Consider the following 9,393-nt stretch of genomic DNA (forward strand, 5'->3'; position numbering starts at 1 on the left):
AGAAGACAGATGGAAATGAACAAATAGCCAAAATAAGGAGCAGGCTTAGAAAAGAAGACTGCAGAAAAGAAGAAAGCAGAAACTGCCAGGCTCTTGAAGGAAATCAAGATAATCATTTTGCTGAAGAGCAGAGTTTGGGCCAAAAGCTATTCAGCACCTTATCAGCCAAGCCTCCTGGTTTCATTCTGCAAGACAGGGAGGTGTAGAGTGGCAAAAATTTGTCAGCCAGAGCCAGATCATCATTTCCGGTTATGTTTCATTTTAGGTCAACAAGGTCAGTTTGAAGGGTGATCTGGATAACAGGTTAACAGGGTCTGGATATTGCTTGAGCAGAGAGGAGGAAAAATAATGTTTGATTTAAAAAGACCAGGGAACAATTTCTTGACTCAAACAGAACTGAAGGAGGGAGTTCAGTGGAAACATGACACTCTGTAAATATTGATCAGGAATAGTTTTGCTCAGGCAGGGCAGCCCAAGATCTGTGAATACTATGTGTCCCAATATTTATATTCTTAACATGCTGCTATCCTACCAAATTTCACTGGAAAATGGCTAACTTTCAAGCTGTTTTTAATGGATTCATTGTATTTATTTATATTTTAAATATGGAAGTTGCCTGATTCCAGAATGATTCTGGTGGCTTACAGTTTAAAAACAGAAAAACAAGAGAAGATGAATCAGATGCTTCTCTCTCTCTCTCTCTTTCTCTCCCTCCCTCTCCCTCTCTCTCCCTCTCCCCTCCCCGTCTCCTTCTCCCTCTCCTTCATTGACAGGGGTCTATAGCCACCCTAGTCCTAAAGACTTTACAAAAATCAAATGCATTTAAAACATGGATAGGTAAGCTAAGGTTACTTCCATCTGCACAGCCAAATTGTATTGGTGTGATTCTTTAAAAGTACTCAAGTAATTACTAGCCATTTTGAGACAGGGAACTTAGATACATTCTGAGATAGAGGCTTGACAAGCTTTAAAAAAGAAAAGAAAAATCCTACTTACTCCCCAAAACAGAAAAATACCAGGAATTTATTTGTTCACATCACTGTTCTGTTTACTCCAGGTTTCACTCTAAATAACCGTATGTGTGCTTTCTGAAGAATGAAGGTTGTTCATTCCTGTTATGAAATAAAAGAACAGAGAACGATATCTTGTAATTTACATGAAGAAGGAAATTCCTTGTAAATTCTTTTCATGCCATTTGAATATGAATTCAATTTGAAAAGAATTGCTGCCCAATAGGATAATGATCCAAGTGAAGAAATTAAAAAAGCATATTTATCCTGCTATCAATTTTATGTTAAACTAACCAGAGGGAGTAATCTGATCAGACTTTATTAAACCAAAGCTGAATTTTTATCCCATGCCAACAAGCATTGTTTGATTTGACCAACAGAATAATCCTCCTTCAGGATGCTTGCCAGTGTACTGTTGTCTTTTCATGGTAGGAATTATTGTTACATTTAACTTAATTGCAGAAAATATTCTCTTTATAATGGAGAAAGAAAAAAAATACAGTGAATTTAAGGCTGCATCACCAGCAGAAAATTCATTATCAAATATCATCATTATAGAAAATTCCCGTATCCCCAAAGATAACTTGAAGTGGAATCTTGAAGTATGCCTTGATTTATCCAGATTTGCAAAAAAAAAAAAGTAGTCACAATAGGGACAGCCAGCTTGATATATAGTGATAAGGGCATCAGGCTAGAAACTGGGAGACCTTGAGTTCCAATACTGCCTTGGGCATGAAGCCAGCAGTGTGACATTGGGCCAGTCACTTTTGCTCAGCCCTAGGAAGATGACAATAGCAAACTGCTTTTGAATTTTCTGCCAAGAAAATTGTCCAGGCAGACTTCCAGAATCGGACACGACTGAACAGAAGGGAAAAAAAAGTTACAATATGGTATCAAATTTAAATGCCATGGTTAATTTTCTGAACTGTTTGACAGTGAAAAAGAGTAATGTATAGATTAAAGAGAATAGGTATGCTGCAGTCTGCATTATGTATATGCATATATAATATTTCCAGAAAATGCAATATTGTTCTCCTTTGAAAAGATATATAATAAAAATGGTTTAAGATTATATCTCAATATTATATTATCTCATTCAAAGTTAAGGAGAATTAATAAATAATCTAAGTGTTAAAGATGTCAGAGTTAGGGGAGACTTATTGATTAATGGAAAAGTACTGGAAGAAAAAAAAGGTAGCAGAAAACAATGTTAAATTAGCTGAGAATAATTATGTAATATCTGAGGTTATCAAGAACAACCAGAATGGACGGGCCCAATTCTGACTTTTCTTTTCTCTTTCATTGACCACACTATATGTGACCTTAAAGGCTTTGGGGAGGGGAGCAATAATAATTCCAATATAGTGAAATGGGTAAGAGAGCTGCCTCCAAATTATAGACTTGTTAGTTGGCAAATATAGTCCGCAAGTTGTATGCCAGGCACCAGTAAAGGAATTGATGCACTGATACACTATGAATCTATCAGAGCAACAGATTTGACCAAGGCACATCAACCATGTACTCCATTACCAAAGTAATGAAAAGAACTGGGTAAGAATGTTATTCAGACAAGCACAATATACAGCAGAAACCCAGAACACCAGAAAAGGGAAGAGATTTGGTTGGTATGAAGAATTGCTGCTTCCAGGTAAAATCTTCTAGTTATAATCACATCTGTTATAGGTTTTAGAAAATTATGTTATGAATCATGGCCCTTAATTGAAAACAGCAATGGGAGCCAAATTATTTTGGATGTGCTTGGCATGACACAGCTTTAATTGGTAAACATAAAAAATCTGATGGAACTTAACAGAAGTTGGATGATCTAGCAATTGAAGGCAAAAGGACTGTCTGAGGTGAATGCAACCAAATATGGATGATCTAATCCGATGGACATGGGAAGAGACATGCTTTAGTCTCAGTGGTAAATAGTGAGAAGCCGAGTCTCCAAACACTACTGCATTACATTCTGCCAGGTATTTTTAGCATACTGCAGCAATTTGACCTTCACACAGACGTGTCAACCAATCTCCACAAGTAGAAAATAAGAATGGACGATCATGAAGGAATTATTCCGGAGCCGGTATCCATGGAAGATACTCTGATTTGATTTACCTATTTCTACCAGCAGCTTTTGTGTAATGATGCATCAATTGATGCAAGTTCATTTTGTCACATGACAATATCTCAGATTCATTCTGCAGCACTGGAACAGCGGATCCACATAATAATCCATTACCATTTCCTGACTTTCACCCCACGCTCTTTTTTTTATTACTGATCATCAAGCCATCAGAATAGATCTTAAAGAACTTAAATTTCCTCCACAGAAAATGCTTCTGAATATGGGAAAAGTTTTTATTTTATGTCCTTTTAAAGCAATGCTCTGTGGAAGCTGTATTTCAGATTTTAATGTATTTTGGAAGAGGTTTTATTCAGTGAATTTCATGAATTAAATGAGCAGAAAAATCAAGTCACTTTCAACCAAACCAGCAACACGGACAACACAACATTTTCAGTGAGAGGACAGTGTGCCAAAGAGCAGCCCGAGGGAACCCATCTAAAAATGTGTTCTAAATCTAAATGGATTTTTCATTAGCATGCTAAAAAATTGAAACTCCGGTCTGGCTTTTTCTTCCATTTGTTTTCTATCCATACTTCAGTTGCATTACCTTGCTAAATAGAAGAGTTCTGAACACTCGGCTGATAAAGATGATAATTCCCAAGGGGAGACACCTGTCAGCTTTGGAAGCCATATTCCATGCTGCCACATAGCCTGAGAAAGTGGGAGGGGGGTGATTTCAATTGAGTAGTTCTAAATAGACAAAATAAAATTCTTTTCTTAGTTCAAGGTTATTAAGTGTGGCGCAGCAGGAAAAAAGGATCTTACACTGGGACAGATCGTGATTGGTCCATGTGATGTGATGATGGGAAAAAGGCGATGGATTGTAGTTTGGGACATTGTGGGAAGTCCGGGAAACTTTTAGTTTCGAGATTTCCCAGATGTGCCAGGTGCTATTCTAATAAAGGTACTTTTGAGATTATGCTTGTCTCGGAGTTACTGCTTGGAATGGAGGTTTGCTGGAGTGCTGACAATAATACAGTTAGTCCTCAATTTACAATGATTCGTTTAGTGACCAGTTACAATGGCACTGAAAAAAGTGACCTATGACCATTTTTCAGGCTCATGACCTTTGCAGCATCCCCATGGTCACATAAATAAAATTAAGACGCTTAGCAATTGACTCATATTTATGATGGTTGCAGTGTCCCAGGTCATGTGATCAGGTTTTGCGACCTTGCGAGAAGCAAATTCAATGGGGAAACGGAGTAGTTCAATGGATTGAAACAGTCTTAAAATGGGGCAAAATTCACTTAACAAATGTCTCACTTAACAATGTAAATTTGGGGCTCAGTTGTGGTCATAAGTTGAGGACTACCTGTACAAACAATAAATGGAATGCAGTGTATTTGAACATAGAGGGTATTCAGGAAAGGGATGTGTGGAGCTTCTTCTTATCTTTGGAAATTTTAGGTGGAGTCCAAACAATGTTGCCTTCTATTTGTAAATCAATAAGAACTCTATTTTATTACTATTTCAGTCTTTTTTTTTTCCTCATCAGAAAAAAGCAATTGCATTTTGCCTTGATTGGGAACATTACGAATTAAATATGTAACAGCACCCATGATGCACTGTTAAAGTCAAAAGGCATTTTCATTTAATGTTTTTTTTTAATCAAAAGAACCAATATGGACTTATATCTTAGCCTTTGGAAGTGGTTCTTTATCAGAGGATTAAAAGAAGTACATATAACTGCAGCTACTCATGCAATATTATAGGACAAGTGCAAACTATTTACAGTAAAAATTATGACAAAAGTGCTTTTTCTTACATTTTCTGCTCTTGACTTAGACATTTGAGGAGTTACGAGTCCTAGAACTTATGGCATAATTTCTCTTGTAACTCTAAGCATGTCATAATACATTTTCTGTTGGTTCTACTCCTGGGGTTTTCTTTCTGCTGTGGAACAGATGTCTGTACTATTGAGACAGCTATTTTCTCCTCTCCGTGTAAGAGACTTTCTCTGAAAATGAAGCAGAAGGGATTGGTAGCACTAGCACTTAGACTTATATACTGCTTCACAGTGCTTTACAGCCCTCTCTAAGTGATTTATAGAGTCAGCTTATTGGCCCCAACAATCTGGGTCCTCATTTTATCAACCTCGGAAGGATGGAAGGCTGAGTCAACATTGAACCTGGTGAGATTTGAAGTGACGAACTGCAACCAGCCAGCAGTCAGCAGAAGTAGCCTGCAGTATTACATTCTAACCACTGTGCTACCACAGCTCTTGATTGATAGGAATTTAAAAACGAAATCATTCAAACTTTACTATTAACAATAGAGAAAACAGTGCAAAAGTTTTATATGTAACTGATTGATTGATTATATGCCTTCAGGTTGACATCAACTCTAAGTGACCCTATAGGTAGACCTTCTCCAGGTTGATCTATCACTAACGTGACACTTCAGGTCTTCCAAATGCTGCTATAATCATGTCCAATCCACTTGTAGGTGGTCATTCTTCTTTTTCCTTCCCCCCTTTCCCAACTTTATAAATTTCTTAAGTTGATGATTCAACTGAACTTGAATCAACTTAACTTGATGATTCAACTTCAAAAGCCCATTTGATATAAAACATAGTGAAATTTGTTCTGAAGCAGCTTTGTATGTAGGCTATCATGAACTGATAGTGAATGCCTGCAGACGTCAATTGCTCCATGGTTTGGCAGCATGAAATGCAAATAGCAAGAAAAATATATATATTTTACAGGAAATTTACCTTGATAAAGTTCAGCTAAATATCTTCGATAACTTCAATAAATTTTGAAACAACTTCTACTTGGAATGGTCATTCTTTTCCACCAAGTTCCCAGTTTCAAGACAGATATACTTTGAGAAGTGAAGAAAAGGATACCCATCTAGCCAACTAGATCAGCTGAATCAACCAAGATGATCGATGGGGTGACAGATGTCTCAGCCAGTTCATCCTTACCTCAATTCTCATTAGTTAATGCCAGATTTGCCCACAATCTAACCATAGCATTGCAGTAGACAAGTATATATACAGGCCTGCCTGTATTGTGGAACACTTGCTGAATTACAGTGAAGTTGGGATCCTGTATGGATTTGACCATCAGATTTCTAGGGACTGCAACTATTGCAACTCTGAGGAAGACCCTCATGGTGATCAAAGACCAGAGATGCTGACTGGGTATAAATACTTCCATCTGCAGTTAGGACAGAGGACAAGTTATGGTTGCTGCTTCCTTACTGTGTACCATCCTCCTGGAAGCCATCCCCAAGCTTCTGGATCCCATAACATACCTAGGCATTTAGTGCGTAATCCTTAGTACTTCAATCTCCTTGTTTCAGGTGTGCAGGACAACATAAAATTGCCTCTCAAATTTAGCTGCTGTAGAGCTTAGGTGGCAGGAAATGGTATTGAGTAACTTTTGAGGTCTCTTGCAACTTTATGATTTGATGTATATCCATCAATAAGTACAATTTACCCATCAGTCAACAAGCTGACCTACTTCTATCAGGTTTATATGAGTGGAATATGCTTATTCAGGCTTCCAGTTCATTTTTTATTCAGAATGTGCTCGGATTGTCACAGAGGGTTGGTTGTCTTTTCTGTGTGGGTTTGTTTAGGAAGCGGAGGCTGAATTACATGAAAAGCTGTTATATGCCTGGTATTTCATAGCACTTTGAATAATATTTACTTTGCTTGTCTTTAAAACAACTTCAACAATACAGGAAACACAATGTTGCCAGCCAATCAAGACAAAAAAATGCTACAAAACAGACAGAAGATATTAGAAACACCAATCAAGCAGAACACAGCAAACTCCAAGACCAATAAACACAGACCAAGACTCCCAACCAATCAGGATGAAGAAAGAAACATTCTAACACAGCAGTAGGCTAGCACCAAATTTAAAACAAATGGCTGTGAAAGTCTGACTCACAGATGAACACAGTACACAAGCCTGATGATGGCAGATGAGATTCTGCTGAAACATCGCTAAAACTTTAAAAGCACAACTATAATGACGTGGGAAAATACCCGAACAAAGCTGAATATATATGTTTTTGTAGATTTTCATGGGTACAGGTATGCAGGTCTTGGCATGTTTGGGTCTTTTCCCGTATAAGATTGAGAGTATCTTAGCAACATTTTGACGAGGTCCCACTCACCATCTTCAGGCTAGTGCTTTCGGCTTCGTGCTTGTGTGAGCAAAGCATGATCGGAACTGCCGTCTTCCTATATATACTGGTGGGGAGGTTGGCTGTGTTGTCATTTGTTGATTGGTTGATGGAGTTGATGTTTGCAGATTGGCTGGCTTTTTTGTAAGAACATGTGTGGCTGAGGTATTGGCTGTGTGTCTATCAGCCTCCTGTGTTGTAACGACCTGAGTAATGGGCTGTGTGATGACCTTCTGAGTTCTATTGTTTTGACATCCTGGGTCTTGTGCTGTAATCTCCTGGGTCACAATGAACTGGGTCATGGGCTGTGTGATGACCTTCTGAGTTCTATTGTTGTGACATCCTGGGTCTTGTGCTGTAATCTCCTGGGTCGTTGGCTGTGTTGCAACATCCTGAGGTTCTGTGGTGTAACTTCCTGAGTTCCATGATGTGATATCCTGAGCGGGTGGCTGTGATGTGATGTTTCGTGTTTTGGTTTGGCTCCGAGTTTGAGGCCTGGCCATGTGTTCATGGCGTGTGTTCATTTGCTTGGTTTGGGGTGTGTGGCAGCTGGTGATGCAGCCGTAGTCTGGTTTCTGGACGGTGGTTGTCTTTTGTCTATGGGATGGGTTTGAGTTTGAGTCTGGTGAGGGAGAATGATGGTGGTGTCATGTGTTGTTTTGGGTTCGGTGTTGGTTTTCATAGCTGGGACTCATTTGTTGATAAGGGCTAGTTTCCAGATGTCTGGTAGGTGGGAGGCATCATCCCATTATATTCATGTTATGGCGGTATTTCTCTATTTCGATGGCTTCCCTGGTTATTCTCTTGTTGAAGTGTTCAGTATTGGAGATTAATTTGTTTCCCTCAAAATTAATTTCATGTCCTGTGGCTTTAAGGTGCTGAAAAAGGGAGGAAGTATTTTCTTCTTTTCTGACTGCATTCTTGTGTTCTGCAATGCGTGCATTTATTCTCCTGTTGGTTTGTCCAATGTATGTGGCTGGGCAATTGTTGCATGGTATTTCATAAACTCCTTGGTTTTCTAGCTGGATCTTGTCTTTGAGGTTTCTTAGGATGTTGGCTATTTTTTGGTCAGTGCCGAAGGCTGTCCTGATATTGTGTTTGTGGAGAATTTTGCTGATTTTATCTGTGGTGCCTTTGATGTAGGGCAGGAGGGCGATACCATTGTCCTGTTCTGTGTCTTGGTTTCTGGGGGGTGTCTCCCTTAGGATTAGGTTGGTAATTTTGCTTCTTTGGAATCCCTTGGAAATTGAGGGTGTGTAATTCTGTTCTCTCTATATATATATGAGAAATGGAAGCTGCCTAATTCTTATGATTAGTCTTATGATAAATACTGTACTCTGCAGCAAAGATAATGAGGAAGAGAACCTATTCATTAAACATTATGAGCACCTAGGAATTTTCCTATGTAGATAGTAATAGCAATAGTACTTATATACTGCTTCAAAGTGCTTTACAACCTTCTCTAAGTGGTTTATAGAGTCAGCATATTGCCCCCGATAATCTGGGTCCTCATTTTATTGACCTTGGAAGGATGGGAGGCAGTGGTGATATTCAGCAGGTTCTGACCAGTTCTGGAGAACCAGTAGCAGAAATTTTGAGTAGTTTAGAGAACCAGCAAATACCATCTCTGACTGGCCCCTCCTGCATCTATTCTCTGCCTCCCCAGTCCCAGCTGATTGGCTGGGTCTTCTTTTGTTGCCCTGCACAGGAGAACAGAGCTGGAAAGCAGGTTAGTGGGGTGGGGAGAGAATGGGGATTTTGCAGTATCCTTCCCCCAGGAATGGGATGGGAATGGAGATTTTGCAGTATCTTTCTCCTGCCACGCCACCAAGCCACGCCATGCCACGCCCAGCAAGCCACGCCCACAGAACCGGTAGTAAAAAAAATTGAATCTCACCACTGATGGAAGGCTGAATCAACCTAGAGCCAGTTGAGATTCGAACTGCCAAATTGCAGTCAGCCAGCAGTCAGTAGAAAATAGCCTGCAGTACTGCATTCTAACCACTGCACCACTGCAGATGTACAGTATATGGTTGGTTTTTGAATATTTGTTGAATAATGGTAGAAAATGGCCATACCATGTAAGGGATACTCCTTCTCTTCTTTCACAGCACT

The 9,393-nt window shown here is 39.1% G+C and overlaps 1 long non-coding RNA gene across 2 annotated transcripts; it reads right to left on the reverse strand.

Annotated features, from left to right (window-relative positions):
- Positions 1–742: 742 nt before the first annotated feature.
- LOC148133413 (uncharacterized) lies at positions 743–8,892 on the reverse strand. 2 transcript variants are annotated; one of them, XR_015747383.1, is made up of 3 exons: positions 8,801–8,892; positions 4,904–5,095; positions 743–1,112 (listed from the first exon to the last, which is right to left on the reverse strand). It is a non-coding gene; the product is annotated as an uncharacterized LOC148133413 (long non-coding RNA). The 2 variants fall into 2 exon arrangements; XR_015747382.1 differs by lacking the exon at positions 743–1,112 and adding an exon at positions 2,150–3,825.
- Between the last annotated feature and the right edge of the window lie 501 nt (positions 8,893–9,393).

This window comes from Notechis scutatus, chromosome 1 (assembly GCF_049901735.1).
Source record: "Notechis scutatus isolate UNSWTSFEM ecotype Mainland chromosome 1, rNotScu1.2, whole genome shotgun sequence".
Lineage (NCBI taxonomy): Eukaryota > Metazoa > Chordata > Lepidosauria > Squamata > Elapidae > Notechis > Notechis scutatus.